Source organism: Gorilla gorilla, chromosome 1 (genome assembly GCF_029281585.2).
Source record: "Gorilla gorilla gorilla isolate KB3781 chromosome 1, NHGRI_mGorGor1-v2.1_pri, whole genome shotgun sequence".
Lineage (NCBI taxonomy): Eukaryota > Metazoa > Chordata > Mammalia > Primates > Hominidae > Gorilla > Gorilla gorilla.
Genome location: NC_073224.2, coordinates 28,465,319 through 28,482,609, shown reverse-complemented (window position 1 = coordinate 28,482,609; position 17,291 = coordinate 28,465,319). Strand labels below are relative to the sequence as shown.

The following is a 17,291-nucleotide window of genomic DNA, read 5'->3' as shown; positions in this document are numbered from 1 at the left end:
ACTTATCTGTCTTCACATCAGGCCAATACTTCTGTCCAGTCCCCAGGCCATGGGACCCTGCCTTGGCCCTGTGTATCACAGTCTTGTTACTCAAGTGCAGTCAGCTTCATCAACGTGCATCAGCTTCATCTGAAAGCTTGTCAGAAATACAAAAGCTCAGCCCTTCTGAATCAGCATCTGTATTTTAATGGTGATTGTATGCACATGAGTGTTTGAAAAGCACAGTGTCAAAGGGTCCACTCTGGCTTTCTTCTCATCTCTCTCATCACAACCCTCTCCAACGGACAGGCCGATAAGAATTTCGGTTGCTTCTACACCAAGTTTCACATAACCAAGTCCCTGGAATTCTCTGCCCTAAATCTCACAGTCCACCCCCATTTAAGGCATAGAATGATCTTTCACTGATGCATTCCCATTGTGCACCTGGAACTCAAATACATTTGTGATCAAGGGATAGGCATGACGACATGGGGAGAAGCTGTTTGGACTTTCAGGCTGAGAGTCCACATGTAGGCTCTGAGGCTGAGGACCCTGGGGGAACAGGACAGAGCCAGGGGTGGGAAGACGGGTGGGTGGGAAATGGGTGTAGACCTAGGGCCTTCAATTGCACTTTTGTCCCTAGTCACTTTGTCTATTATCGACTTGTTCTTACAAAGCATCAAGGGTGGAATCTGCTTCTGTCCATTTGCAGCTGATATGCTCTTTTAGTGATTTCAAGCTATGTGCAGGGTGAGGGCTGTAAAAACATTTATGCCTTCTAAGAATTTTTTAGATACTTGATACTAAAAGGTTAGGATGGGTTCCAAAATCATTTGCCTTACCCCAAGAAGTTTCAACATCACATTTGTCAATGAAAGAAAGTAATAGCTGTTAGAATCTTTAAACATAATTTCAATTACAAGAAACTTCTGAATGGCTATAAAATAGGTTTTTACATTTTCTATCATCTACTTGTTCTTAGAAAGCATCACACAGATAGTGACTATCAAGACTTTGATGAGAAGATGGCCGAATAGGAACAGCTCCGGTCTCCAGCTCCCAGTGTGAGCGATGCAGAAGATGGGTGATTTCTGCATTTCCATCTGAGGTCCTGGGTTCATCTCACTAGGGAGTGCCAGACAGTGGGCGCAGGACAGTGGGTGCAGCGCACCGTGCGCGAGCCGAAGCAGGGTGAGGCATTGCCTCACTTGGGAGGCGCAAGGAGTCAGGGAGTTCCCTTTCCTAGTCAAAGAAAGGAGTGACAGATGGCACCTGGAAAATCGGGTCACTCCCACCTGAATACTGCGCTTTTCCGATGGGCTTAAAAAACGGTGCACCAGGAGATTATATCCCGCACATGGCTCGGAGGGTACTACGCCCACGGAGTCTCGCTGATTGCTAGCACAGCAGTCTGAGATCAAACTGCAAGGTGGCAGCGAGGCTGGGGGAGGGGCGCCCACCATTGCCCAGGCTTGCTTAGGTAAACAAAGCAGCCTGGAAGCTCCAACTGGGTGGAGCCCACCACAGCTCAAGGAGGCCTGCCTGCCTCTGTAGGCTCCACCTCTGGGGGCAGGGCACAGACAAACAAAAAGACAGCAGTAACCACTGCAGACTTAAATGTCCCTGTCTGACAGCTTTGAAGAGAGCAGTGGTTCTCCCAGCACGCAGCTGGAGATCTGAGAATGGGCAGACTGCCTCCTCCAGTGGGTCCCTGACCCTTGACCCCCAAACAGCCTAACTGGGAGGCACCCCCCAGTAGGGGCAGACTGACACCTCACACAGCCAGGTACTCCTCTGAGACAAAACTTCCAGAGGAATGATCAGACAGCAGCATTCGCGGATCATGAAAATCCGCGGTTCTGCAGCCACTGCTGCTGATACCCAGGCAAACAGGGTCTGGAGTGGACCTCTAGCAGACTCCAACAGACCTGCAGCTGAGGGTCCTGTCTGTTAGAAGGAAAACTAAAAAACAGAAAGGACATCCACACCAAAAACCCATCTGCACATCACCATCATCAAAGATCAAAAGTAGATAAAACCACAAAGATGGGGAAAAACAGAGCAGAAAAACTGGAAACTCTAAAAAGCAGAGCGCCTCTCCTCCTCCAAAGGAACGCAGCTCCTCACCAGCAATGGAACAAAGCTGGATGGAGAATGACTTCGACGAGTTGAGAGAAGAAGGCTTCAGACGATCAAACTACTCCGAGCTACAGGAGGAAATTCAAACCAAAGGCAAAGAAGTTAAAAACTTTGAAAAAAATTTAGATGAATGTATAACTAGAATAACCAATACAGAGAAGTGCTTAAAGGAGCTGATGGAGCTGAAAGCCAAGGCTCGAGAACTATGTGAAGAATGCAGAAGCCTCAGGAGCCGATGCGATCAACTGGAAGAAGGGGTATCAGTGATGGAAGATGAAATGAATGAAATGAAGCGAGAAGGTAAGTTTAGAGAAAAAAGAATATAAAGAAACGAACAAAGCCTCCAAGAAATATGGGACTATGTCAAAAGACCAAATCTATGTCTGATTGGTGTATCTGAAAGTGACGGGGAGAATGGAACCAAGTTGGAAAACACTCTGCAGGATATTATCCAGGAGAACTTCCACAATCTAGCAAGGCAGGCCAACATTCAAATTCAGGAAATACAGAGAATGCCACAAAGATACTCCTCGAGAAGAGCAACTCCAAGACACATAATTGTCAGATTCACCAAAGTTGAAATGAAGGAAAAAATGTTAAGGGCAGCCAGAGAGAAAGGTCGGGTTATCCACAAAGGGAAGCCCATCAGACTAACAGAGGATCTCTCGGCAGAAACTCTACAAGGCAGAAGAGAGTGGGGGCCAATATTCAACATTCTTAAAGAAAAGAATTTTCAACCCAGAATTTCATATCCAGTCAAACTAAGCTTCATAAGTGAAGGAGAAATAAAATCCTTTACAGACAAGCAAATGCTGAGAGATTCTGTCACCACCAGGCCTGCCCTAAAAGAGCTCCTGAAGGAAGCACTAAACATGGAAAGGAACAACCGGTACCAGCCACTGTAAAATCATGCCAAATTGTAAAGACCATCGAGACTAGGAAGAAACTGCATCAACTAACGAGCAAAATAACCAGCTAACATCATAATGACAGATCAAATTCACACATAACAATATTAACTTTAAATGTAAATGGACTAAATGCTCCAATTAAAAGACACAGACTGGCAAATTGGATAAAGAGTCAAGACCCAGCAGTGTGCTGTATTCAGGAAACCCATCTCATGTGCAGAGACACACATACGCTAAAAATAAAAGGATGGAGGAAGATCTACCAAGCAAATGGAAAACAAAAAAAGGCAGGCGTTGCAATCCTAGTCTCTGATAAAACAGACTTTAAACCAACAAAGATCAAAAGAGACAAAGAAGGCCATTACATAATGGTAAAGGGATCAATTCAACAAGAAGAGCTAACTATCCTAAATATATATGCACCCAATACAGGAGCACCCAGATTCATAAAGCAAGTCCTGAGTGACCTACAAAGAGACTTAGACTCCCTCACAATAATAATGGGAGACTTTAACACCCCACTGTCAACATTAGACAGATCAACGAGACAGAAAGTTAACAAGGATATCCAGGAATTGAACTCAGCTCTGCACCAAGTGGACCTAATAGACATCTACAGAACTCTCAACAGAATCTACATTTTTTTCAGCACCGCACCACACCTATTCCAAAATTGACCACATAGATGGAAGTAAAGCACTCCTCAGCAAATGTAAAAGAAGAGAAATTATAACAAACTGTCTCTCAAACCACAGTGCAATCAAACTAGAAGTCAGGATTAAGAATCTCACTCAAAACCGCTCACCTACATGGAAACTGAACAACCTGCTCCTGAATGACTACTGGGTACATAACAAAATGAAGGCAGAAATAAAGATGTTCTTTGAAACCAACGAGAACAAAGACACAACATAACAGAATCTCTGGGACACATTCAAAGCAGTGTGTAGAGGGAAATTTATAGCACTAAATGCCCACAAGAGAAAGCAGGAAAGATCCAAAATTGACACCCTAACATCACAATTAAAAGAACTAGAGAAGCAAGAGCAAACACATTCAAAAGTTAGCAGAAGGCAAGAAATAACTAAAATCAGAGCAGAACTGAAGGAAATAGAGACACAAAAAACCCTTCAAAAAATTAATGAATCCAGGAGCTGGTTTTTTGAAAGGATGAACAAAATTGATAGACTGCTAGCAAGACTAATAAAGAAAAAAAGAGAGAAGACTCAAATAGACGCAATAAAAAATGATAAAGGGGATATCACCACCGATCCCACAGAAATACAAACTACCATCAGAGAATACTACAAACACCTCTACGCAAATAAACTAGAAAATCTAGAAGAAATGGATACATTCCTCGACACATACACCCTCCCAAGACTAAACCAGGAAGAAGTTGAATCTCTGAATAGACCAATAACAGGATCTGAAATTGTGGCAATAATCAATAGCTTACCAACCAAAAAGAGTCCAGGACCAGATGGATTCACACCCGAATTCTACCAGAGGTACAAGGAGGAACTGGTACCATTCCTTCTGAAACTATTCCAATCAATAGAAAAAGAGGGAATCCTCCCTAACTCATTTTATGATGCCAGCATCATCCTGATACCAAAGCCGGGCAGAGACACAACCAAAAAAGAGAATTTTAGACCAATATCCTTGATGAACATTGATGCAAAAATCCTCAATAAAATAGTGGCAAAACGAATCCAGCAGCACATCAAAAAGCTTATCCACCATGATCAAGTGGGCTTCATCCCTGGGATGCAAGGCTGGTTCAATATATGCAAATCAATCAATGTAATCCAGCATATAAACAGAACCAAAGACAAAAACCACATGATTATCTCAATAGATGCAGAAAAGGCCTTTGACAAAATTCAACAACCCTTCATGCTAAAAACTCTCAATAAATTAGGTATTGATGGGACGTATCTCAAAATAATAAGAGCTATCTATGACAAACCCACAGCCAGTATCATACTGAATGGGCAAAAACTGGAAGCATTCCCTTTGAAAACTGGCACAAGACAGGGATGCCCTCTCTCACCACTCCTATTCAACATAGTGTTGGAAGTTCTGGCCAGGGAAATTAGGCAGGAGAAGGAAATAAAGGGTATTCAATTAGGAGAAGAGGAAGTCAAATTGTCCCTCTTTGCAGACAACATGATTGTATATCTAGAAAACCCCATTGTCTCAGCCCAAAATCTCCTTAAGCTGATAAGCAACTTCAGCAAAGTCTCAGGATACAAAATCAATGTACAAAAATCACAAGCATTCTTATACACCAACAACAGACAAACAGAGAGCCAAATCATGAGTGAACTCCCATTCACAATCGCTTCAAAGACAATAAAATACCAAGAATCCAACTTACAAGGGATGTGAAGGACCTCTTCAAGAAGAACTACAAACCACTGCTCAAGGAAATAAAAGAGGATACAAATAAATGGAAGAACATTCCATGCTCATGGGTAGGAAGAATCAATATCATGAAAATGGCCATACTGTCCAAGGTAATTTATAGATTCAATGCCATCCCCATCAAGCTACCAATGACTTTCTTCACAGAATTGGAAAAAACTACTTTAAAGCTCATATGGAACCAAAATAGAGCCCGCATCACCAAGTCAATCCTAAGCCAAAAGAACAAAGCTGGAGGCATCACGCTACCTGACTTCAAACTATACTACAAGGCTACAGTAACCAAAACAGCATGGTACTGGTACCAAAACAGAGACATAGATCAATGGAACAGAACAGAGCCCTCAGAAATAATGCCGCATATCTACAACTATCTGATCATTGACAAACCTGAGAAAAACAAGCAATGGGGAAAGGATTCCCTATTTAATAAATGGTGCTGGGAAAACTGGCTAGCCATATGTAGAAAGCTGAAACTGGATCCCTTCCTTATACCTTATACGAAAATTAATTCAAGATGGATTACAGACTTAAATGTTAGACCTAAAACCATAAAAACCCTAGAAGAAAACCTAGGCATTACCATTCAGGACATAGGCATGGGCAAGGACTTCATGTCTAAAACACCAAAAGCAATGGCAACAAAAGCCAAAATTGACAAATGGGATCTAATTAAACTAAAGAGCTTCTGCACAGCAAAAGAAACTACCATCACAGTGAACTGGCAACCTACAAAATGGGAGAAAATTTTCACAACCTACTCATCTGACAAAGGGCTAATATCCAGAATCTACAGTGAACTCAAACAAATTTACAAGAAAAAACCAAACAACCCCATCAAAAAGTGGGCGAAGGACATGAACAGACACTTCTCAAAATAAGACATTTATGCAGCCAAAAAACACATGAAAAAATGCTCATCATCACTGGCCATCAGAGAAATGCAAATCAAAACCACAATGAGATAACATCTCACACCAGTTAGAATGGCAATCATTAAAAAGTCAGGAAACAACAGGTGCTGGAGAGGATGTGGAGAAACAGGAACACTTTTACACTGTTGGTGGGACTGTAAACTAGTTCAACCATTGTGGAAGTCAGTGTGGCGATTCCTCAGGGATCTAGAACTAGAAATACCATTTGACCCAGCCATCCCATTACTGGGTATATACCCAAAGGACTATAAATCATGCTGCTATAAAGACACATGCACATGTATGTTTATTGCGGCACTATTCACAACAGCAAAGACTTGGAACCAACCCAAATGTCCAACAATGATAGATTGGATTAAGAAAATGTGGCACATATACACCATGGAATACTATGCAGCCATAAGAAATGATGAGTTTGTGTCCTTTGTAGGGACATGGATGAAATTGGAAATCATCATTCTCAGTAAACTATTGCAAGAACAAAAAACCAAACACCGCATGTTCTCACTCATAGGTGGGAATTGAACAATGAGAACACATGGACACAGGAAGGGGAACGTCACACTCTGGGGACTGTTGTGGGGTGGGGGGAGGGGGGAGGGATAGCATTAGGAGATATACGTAACACTAAATGACGAGTTAGTGGGTGCAGCACAGCAGCATGGCACATGTACACATATGTAACTAACCACATTGTGCACATGTACCCTAAAACTTAAAGTATAATAATAATAAAATAAAATTGAAAAAAGAAAATTCACAAAGAAATACAAATTCTCAAAAAAAAAAAAAAAGAAATATGTGAAGCTCACAGGAGCAGTCAGGTGCTGATATGTTGGGATTTGGCAACCCCACGGTGTTGTGTGGGGTTGACCTTGGGATGAGTGAAGAGCAAAGGCTTTCAGACTCACTACTCTTGGTAATAACAAATGCTGTTAGCAAGTAATAAAAGAGCATTTCACCAAAAAAAAAAAAAAAAAAGACTTTGATGAAAGGAAAACCATACAGTAAATATCAAAAGCCTTAAAAATTTGTGTACCTTTTGATCAAAGAATTTCATTTCTGGGACTATATTCTAAGGAAGATATTCAGTCATATGTGTAGAAAGTTATTAACAATGATCTTCATCAATATTAAAATTTTTAACGTGAAATACTGGAAATGATCAGGAATATTTATGTATGCTATAGAATATTATGCACATTTTCTATGCATATAAATATAATGGTGTTAAAAAGAATATTTAGTGATGTAGCAACATGTTAGAGCAGAAAATAAATTTACAAAACCAAACAAAAGACTTTGATAAGACCATTGATCAAGAATTACAGGTCATCATTTCTGTATACCTGATAATATAAATTTATATATAAATGTATACTTCTCATTAAAATCTTTGAAAGGACTTTATTTGGAAGTTCTATATAAATTCAATACTTACTATTCCTCCCAATACTTTTTATTTTCTCTTCCTTTAATACCGAGGATACAAACTGAACTTCTTTCACAAAATTTCATATAGATACTCCAAAATCCTATCCAATGTGCCATCCAAATATTGCCATTTTATGTGCATAATAGAGTTGAAGAGCATAACAAGTATTTGGCCAGCCACACACACAGCTGATGAAGAAAAGCTGAGGTACCCAAAGCAGGCAGGTTTGGGAGGGATACTACTGCACATTACATGTAGCATGTTTTTGGATCACAAGAATCTACTGCTTCTGGCTTTTATTCGATGCACATTCATTAATAAAGTGGGTGCCCTTCCTTTGCACAATTTTAAAAACAGATTTTTCTCCTCAACAGATCAGCTTCAATTTTTTTAACATTTTCCAAACATATAATTATCATCTTCCAAAGACCCAAAAGTGCTGTCAATGTGACAGAAATCAGAATGTAAATATTTTACAAACAGCTGTCAAATCTCAATCGGCAGCAAAGTAAAAGCCCCAGAATTGCTGTAATCTAACCACGAGGCTATATCATTTAATTGACAGATAAGATGTTTTTCTAGTTTTCATTTTCCTGTCAGTATTTTTAATACATTAACACCCTGTGCCATTCTGGATAGTCACTGTGACAATTCCCTTGAAGACAGAATAAACTCTGAAATGTGCTAAGGGAAATGCCTGGCACAGTGACTGACTTTTGTTTCACGGGATATTTTTCACAGTCATTGTTATCTGGACTGTTTGTTACTAACATGGATTAAATACCGGCATCAAGGGAATATTATCATGCCCATAAAAACAGGGAAAGTTTTGCTCTTTGCAGTTCAATAATTTATTATTTCACTCTTTCGGGCCTTCATTCAACAAACATTTCTCATTGTGAATGTGCCAGGTTTAGCCAATAAATCTATGTAAGATCCAAAGAATGGAGCCCTGTCACCCAACATTATAGATCAGAAATGCCACTGAGTAAAGATCCCTGAAACAGTCCTACCCAAGGATTTACCACTATTTTCTATTTATACCACTGTCTGTCCTTCTGTTCTTCTTCCTAGATTGTTTCTTCACCTTTTTCTCTGTTTTTTTTTTCTTTTTCTTCCCATCTAAGCAAAAGACACGTTGGGGACATCTATAAGAATTGCTTAATTTCTTTTAAGATATTTAACGTAGGGTATTTTCTGACTCTATATTCATTTACTCAACAAACATTTACTAAGCCTCTTGCAGGGGGCAGGCATCATTATAAGTATGGTGGTTTTGGCAGTGAAGGAAACAGACAAGGCCCTGCCCTCATGGGGCTTAGATCATATTACAATGGGAGATAAATGACAAAATATAAACAGGTGCGACAGAATTCGTCATGTCTTACCTAAGTCCCTTAAGTTACATATGTAAGTATTTTGTCCATAAGTGGTTATTTTCATATGCCTTAAGAAATAAAACTTCCAGTCTTTAAAGGGAATTAAACCTGGGTGTCCAGGACAGTGGTTATTTAGAGAGCGGTTAGGAGAGGTCTTGGCAGTTGAGATTTGACTGGAAGGGTCAAGTAGTAAGAAGAGCCAGTGGCTCAGTGCCAGGCCCCTGAGGGCAAAGAACAAAGAGAAACATTCAATAAATAAAGACAGGGAGGCTTGGAGCGTAGGAAGCAAGAGAGAAAAGTACAAGTAGAAAGCAGATCATATCAGATTTATAAGTCATGTTAATGCATTTGGATTTGATTCTAAATGTAGGGGAGGGAGTTGAAGGATTTTGAGCAGGTCTCAAATAGGAGAATAACAAGATCTGATGGAGGTTTCCCAAAGCAGACGCTGGCTGTGACAGAATGTAATTTTGTCTGGTAAGAATGAAAGCCATGTTGACTAACACGAAGCTAATGCCATTGTCCAGGCAAGACAAGATGATGACTTGGAGTAGAGTCATAACAAAAGAGACAAGGGATTCAGGATGTATTTGGAAGAAATAGAAGGAAAAGGAAAATAACTGGTCACTCTTAGGTTCAATGGCCAGAAATAAAAACTGTAGCTTTGAATAGATATCAGAGTATTTCCCTGCATTAGCAATGGAGACCCAAGGAGGTAAGCTATTATTTTGTACTAACAGCATATCAGAATAACTTATACCTTCAATTTACAAATAAGCAGCAAAGGTCCAGAGAGGTGAAATGGCTTTTTGTAATGCCAAAAATTGCTAGGCTATCCCCTGCATTTCCAGTCTCTTATTTTCCAGCCAAAAGATTTTTCCATTATCCAGCTCCCCCATCCCCCAGGTCAGCTCCGTGCCTTACTCAATGCCTTGTATAACTTTCTTCAGAAAGAAATTTCATTATATGACTTAGTTTTTAACCTGTATTTTTTTTTTTTCTGAACCAAGTCAACAAGAGTGAATTAATGAAGATTGTTAGGCGGAGAATACTTAATTCTATGATTGTTGGGTAAAAGCTGAGTTTTGGTGACCATATTTTGACCATTAGTTCTAAACTTTTATTTCAAGAAAAAAGAAAAGAAGATGCTCAGAATTAATATTTCCTTTACCAGCTTTCATAGGCAATTCCAATATAAACTGAGTTTCCCAAATCAGATCTGTTTTTCTCTTTTTCTTTTCTGTTCTTTTTTTTCTCTTTTCTTTTCTTCTTTCTTTCCTTCCTTCCTTTCTTTCTTTCTTTCTTCCGTTTGTTCTTGCTTTTGCTCTCTATTTATCTTTATTCCTTTCTCTCTCTCTCTCATTTTTGTTATACAGGAATAGACTCAGTTCACTTAGTTTTACAAATGCAAAATATAATAGAAAGTCTGTGCTATTGAAGAGTATCGTATTCAAAGGGTTACTGAGCTGACAATGTCCACTGACTAACTATAAAATGTAATCAGCAATAGCACAGGCTCCTGGAACCAGGCTGTCAGGACCAGCATTGAGGCAGCTGTGTACAGGGATCAGCATCTGACAGGTCCAAGTTCGAATCTCACCTGTGCCACTTACTACCATAGGACAAGGTTCACAGGACAAAGTTCTTAACATCTCAGAGCCTGTTTCCTCATACATAAAATGGAAATAAAAATACTCGACTTAATAGCACTGCTGCAGTGTTTAAGTAAGATAGGGTAATGTGTCCAGCATGATATCCAGATATGAATGTTACTGAATCAGCTAAGTCTACATTTGGCTCTGAGTGTCAGAAAACCTAATAAGCTCGTCTAAATTAGGGACTGTATGTGTCTCATGCAACAAGAAATCTGATGATGGGCTTGCCAGAGCTCAAGCTCATTTTATCTTCCTGCTCCAGTATCCCCAGTTCGGCTTTTGTTGCTGTGATTGCAAGAAGGGGTGGGTGGGGGAGGGGTGTGACTTCCTGATAGAATGATGGGATAAGAACAAAGAAAAACACTCTAAGAGGAATCTCCTCTTGAAAGTCTCTCCCCAGGGACCGTGACTGAGAGCTCATTGGCTGTAGCTGGGTCACATGGCCACAGAAAAAAGAGTCTGGGAAGATGAGAATATTTTTTAGCTGGGCACTTTGCTGTCCTTACAACATCAAGATTTTGTTAGGAACGAAGAGGGTAGTGATAAGGTTTGGCTCTGTGTCCCCACCCAAATATCATCTCGAACCGTAATCTCCACCCGTTGAGGGAGGGGCCTTGTGGGAGGTGATTGGATCATGAAGGTGGTTTCCCCCATGCTGTTATCATGATAGTGAGGGAGCTCTCTTGAGATCTGATGGTTTTAAAAGTGGCAGTTTCCCCCGCACCCTCTCCCCGCTCTCCTGCCGCTATGTAAGACATGCCTAGCTGGGTGCGGTGGCTCACGCCTGTAATCCCAGCACTTTGGGAGGCTGAGGTGGGCGGATCATGAGGTCAGGAGATCGAGACCACCCTGGCTAACACGGTGAAACCCCGTCTCTACTGAAAATACAAAAAATTATCCGGGCATGGTGGCAGCGCTTGTAGTCCCAGCTACTCGGGAGGCTGAGGCAGGAGAATGGTGTGAACCCGGGAGGCGGAGCTTGCAGTGAGCCGAGATCGCACCCTGCACTCCAGCCTGGGTGACAGAGCAAGACTCCGTCTCAAAAACAAACAAAAAAGACATGGCTTGTTTCCCCTTCGCCTTCTGTCATGATTATAAGTTTCCTGAGGCCTTCCCGGCCATTTAGAACTGTGAGACAATTAAACTTCTTTTGTTTATAAATCACCCAGTCTCAGGTAGTGTTTTTATAGCTGTATGAGAAGGGACTAATACAGGGGGATTGGATTTAGGGTAAGATGTTAGCAGTGTTTGCTGGATAGATAAAACATTATTAAGGATAACATCTAAGAAAGATTGAGCTTTTCCACAATGTTGCTGTTTATGTTCACAATCACATTTTGTACAGCATTCTGAAGAAGGGCAATCTAAATCCAGGGATAATTCTTAAGCTTCTAAGAATTAGACAAGCTATAAGATCCTATATATGTACTAATAATTCAAACATTTTGCAATATTTCAAAAAATTCCACATTGCTACAGTTAAATACAAATGTGCATTTGAAATAAAGTTAACTTTTTCAAATCTCAATCAACATCCCTTTATTTCTATTTTTAAACTGATGAGAAAATGAACACACTTAGCTTTATTAAGACACAAAAAATTGAGCATGACTAATGGTAACAACTGTACGTCATGTTGAAAACACCAACTTATACATTCTTATTCCTTGTTAATCTGTTCTCACAGATTGGGCCATCAATCCCCCTTTTCAAGGAAATAGCTCAACTAGAAAAAGGACCTTACCTTATTGTACCTTAGCTGAAGTTCTGACTGTCATTTATTTGCCCACTAATCAGAACACAAGTGCTAGAAAAGAACAAACAAACAAACAAAAATATGAGATTAACAAATAACCAAGACCCTGGGAAAAAGAACATCAATAGGTTACACAACACGATTAGAGGCAATGGAAAAAAAATTACAGAATTTTTGAGTTGGAAGTGACTTCCCAGATCATGGTGCCTAACCTCATGTACCTGAAGAGGACGGAGAGGGTCAGAGAAGTTAAGGTACCCGTCACTGGAAAAGAAATGTGTCTATTGACTTCCTCATTCTACAGCTCCTCACCTCCTGCCTGCCTAAGCTCCAGTTGCAAGGAAGGGAGATAGAGTGAGAAGAATAAAAATAAAGAAGTTGCTCATCTCTTCATTTTACATGTAAGTGATGATTGCCTTTCTTCTCTTAGCAAATTGGCTAGTATGGTCTATGTTCAACAAGTATTCCATTTGCTACCTTCTCCCAGACACTATTCGAAATATACACATACAGTGATCTTACAATTAGCCCATTCTCATACAGGAAGAAAATGCAATCTTCATGAAAATCCCCTAACTCCACTTCAGACACTGAAGTTCACCTTTTTGAAGTGTACTGAGCCTGACAGCTAGGCCAGAATCTTAGGAAAGTACCTCCATTAGAAGGTTAACCTAGAGAAAGAAAAAGAAGTGCCAGGCTTTGCAGAAGAACAGGGGAACTGTGGCATTGTGAAGGATGTGGCTGAGTTCAGAGGGTCATGAAGGAATGGGAAATGCTGTGGAAGAACTTGAGGATGAGATCTCCTGATAAGGTGTGATTGAATTTTTTAAAGGAGGACCTTGAAGTTTGCACAGCATGGTGACGGTGACACCAAATGAAAAGAGGACTGAGAACAGACGGTAAGGTAAGAAGTAGAAGGATCCTAGAGGTGCATGTGGAGGGATTTTTCTCAGCAAGTGAGAGAGGAGCCTAGTGAAACCTCTGCGAGTGTCATCTGTGACAAGATCAGCACAGAGAAGGAGAGCAAACTTCGAGAGAGTTTTACAGCAATTGGATATGTAATTAACAATTTAAAATAGATTTGTATTTTATATATCTTTTAAAAGTATTAATATGCAAAGGATATGGGGGAAAAGAGTAACTGCTCCTTCATCAGTTTGAGAAGCAGCTTTATGCTCACAAGCATTGGTCCTCTGCTGCCCTGATATCCCTTCTTCCTCTCTTTAGCGCCTCCCTCTCCCTCTGCTATTGCTTGCCATGTTGGAACTGTCAATCACGGGATCCTCTCCCACTTTCAGCAAGGGAGGGCATCTGACCCAAGCAAGGCCTCTCAGACTCCTCCTCTCCCAAGATCCCCTTCCCCACTGCTGCCCTCCCCCAGCCCTCCCTATCTGAGAAGTGTGTCTTATGGAAGGAAGGGCTGGAGCTATCATTCCATGAAATGCATGCACTTTATACCCTGGGCTGGGAAACTGAGGTTGAGAGTGTAAGTGACCATGGGTCACAACTTGAAATCACCTCTGTCTGACTCTTTCCACTAACTGCCTTGCCTCTCTTACATAGCAGCACATTCTCAGGAAATAATATCTGTGTACCTAGAACTTCAAGAGTAAACTGAACTATATCAACACTCCCATTCCTACTACAGGAAATGAGGGTAAGTCATCAAACAACACTTCAGTGCGAGGATGTAGTCATTTCTCTCCCTCATCTCTATCTAACAAATAGACTTTTTCTACCATTTAGGGCATGCTGATGAGCATACAATTCATCTTTCACTGCTAATATCCCTGTAAAATCTAATGGGTCAAAGGGCAAGTACTCAGTTAACTCCATTTAACCATGTGTCAGTCCTCTCACTGAAACCCACTGTCTTGTGCATAGTAGTTGCTCAGTAAACATTTACAGTAGATTTTATCATTAAAAGTAATAAATGCCCATTATTACAAACGCATTTGGCTAATTTACAATTAGGAGTCCCAACATTGCCTACATGTTGAAATTCAGATCATTTTAAATCAGTAAATACATATCATACAAAATTAAGTAGCACCATTAATGTTAAAACAGACAAACACAACTCAATTTTATTGAAGTGTCTACTAATATCAATATCTTGTTCACTAAATGAATTGGGAGACAATAAATGAGATTGAACATCTTGAATTTTCTCTGATTAAATTTCTCTAGTATCAGATTCAGAAAGACATTCATTCTGAAAACAAGCAAAGGAACTGGCTTTCATCCTAGCTGCAGATTCATTCTATTGAAAATTAATTGCATGTAATATTCATTTAGAGATGAGGTTCAAATCTCTAAGTACAGATGACAGTCTTCTCCAAAACCCAGTAAACATGGCTCAAAGGTCACATAATCAAACTAAGATTGGCAATTCCAGAGAATGCTGTCCTAATTATATAGTTAGCCAAATAAAGAAGAAAACAAAACTAGAGACAGAATAATTATGGAAGGCCAGATGAGAGGCTTCTTTCAACAGGTCAACAAAATATTACTCTGATTTATGATGTCCATAAAAAAGGTAGGATATTTTGCTAACCTTTTTAAAGTTGTAATGGCATGCCTTGGAAATATTGTGGTTTGGTTTCATATCACCACAATAAAGTAAGTCACACAAATTTTTTGGTTTCCCAGTGCATACAAAAGTTATGTTTACACTATATTGTCATCAATTAGATGTGCAATAGCAATATGTCCAAGAAAGCAATGTACATACCTTAATTAAAAATACTTATACACCATGGAATACCATGCAGCCATAAAAAATGATGAGTTCATATCCTTTGTAGGGACATGGATGAAGCTGGAAACCATCATTCTCAGCAAACTATCGCAAGGACAAAAAACCAAACACTGCATGTTCTTACTCATAGGTGGGAATTGAACAATGAGAACACTTGGACACAGGAAGGGGAACATCACACCCCGGGGCCTGTTGTGGGGTTGGGGGAGAGGGGAGGGATAGCATTAGGAGATATACCTAATGTAAATGACGATTTAATGGGTGCGGCACACCAACATGGCACATGTATACATATGTAACAAACCTGCACATTGTGCACATGTACCCTAAAACTTAAAGTATAATAAAAAAAACTTTATTGCTAGAAAATACTAACAATCATTTGAGCCTTTATAGAGTTATAATTTTTTTTTTTTGGTGGAGGGTTTGCCTCAATGTTGATGGGTGCTGACTGATCAGGGTGGTGGTTGCCAAAAGCTGGGGAGGCTGTGGCAATTTTTTCAAATAAGAAACAATGAAGTTTGCTGCAGTGATGGACTCTTTCTTTTGTAAAAGATTTCTCTGTAGCTTGTGATGCTATACATCACATCCTCAAGTTGCATGTAATGCTGTTTGATAGCATTTTGTCCACGGTAGAACTTTTTAAAAATTGGAACCAATCCTCTCAAAGGCTGCTGCAGCTTTACTAAGTTTACGTAATATTCTAAATCTTTTGTGGTCATTTTAACAATATTCACAGTATCTTCACCAAGAGTTAATTCCATCTCAAGAAAACCACTTTCTTAGCTAATCCATAACAAGCAACTCCTCCTCCAAGTTTTATCATGAGATAGCAGCAAATCAGGCCCATCTTCAGGCTCCACTTTAAATTCTAGTTCTCTTGCTGTTTCTACCACAATGGTATTTATTCTTTCTTCATCGAAGTCTTGAACCCCTCAAAATCATCCATGAGGGCTGAAATCTACTTCAAACTCCTGTTAGTGTTGATATTTTTACTTCCTTTCAAGAATCATGAATGTATTTAATAGCATCTAGAATGGTGAATCCTTTCTAGAAGGTTTTCAATTGACATTGCCCAGATCCATCACAAGAATCTATGGCAGCTATAGCTTTATGAAATGTATTTCTTAAAATAGTAAGACTTAAAAGCCAAAATTGCTCCTTGATTCATGGGCTGCAGAACGGATGTTATATTAACAGGCATGAAAACAACATTAATATCCTCCTTGTACACCCAAATGAGAGCTACTGGACGAGTAGATGCATTGTCAGTGAATAGTAATATTTTTAAATGAATCTTTTTCTGAGCAGTAGTTCTCAACAGTAGGCTTAAAATATTCAGTATACCAGGCTGTAAACAGATGCACTGTCATCCAGGCTTTGTTATTCCATTTATAGAGCACAGGCAAAGTAGATTTAACATAATTCTTCAGGGCCCTAGGATTTTTGAAATAATAAATGAATGTTACCTTCAACTTAACTAGTAGCTGCATTAGCTCCTAATAAGGAAGTCAGCCTGTCCTTTGAAACTTTAAAGCCAGGCCTTGACTTCTCTCTAGCTATGAAAGTCCTAGATGGCATCTTCTTCCAGCAGAAGGCTGTTCGATCTACACTGAAAATCTGATGTTTAGTGTTGCCACCTTCATCAATGATCTGCACTTGCTGCTTCACCTTGTAATTTTATATTATATAGACAGCTTTTGTCCTTAAACCTCATGAACCAACCTCTGCTAGCTTCACATTCTTCTTCTGCAGCTTCCTTTCCTCTCTCAGCCTTCATTGAATTGAAGAGAGTTAAAGCCTTGCTCTAGATGAGGCTATGGATTAAGGGAATCTTGTGGTTGGCTGGATCTTCTAGCCAGGACACTCAAACTTTCTCCTCCATATCAGCAATAAGGCTGTTTTGCCTTC

General features: G+C 39.9%; 1 protein-coding gene across 11 annotated transcripts in view; it reads right to left on the bottom strand.

Annotated features, from left to right (window-relative positions):
- Positions 1-17,291, bottom strand: part of CHRM3 (cholinergic receptor muscarinic 3) — a 524,789-nt gene that overhangs the window by 271,887 nt on the left and 235,611 nt on the right. For 7 of the 11 annotated variants that reach the window (XR_010134437.1, XM_019032097.4, XM_055379887.2 and 4 more), the window contains one exon: positions 12,608-12,670. The exons of the other annotated variants lie outside the window; for them this stretch is intronic. The gene's annotated coding sequence lies outside the window, so the exon portion shown is untranslated. The remainder of the gene's footprint in view (positions 1-12,607; positions 12,671-17,291) is intronic. 11 annotated transcript variants of the gene reach the window in all.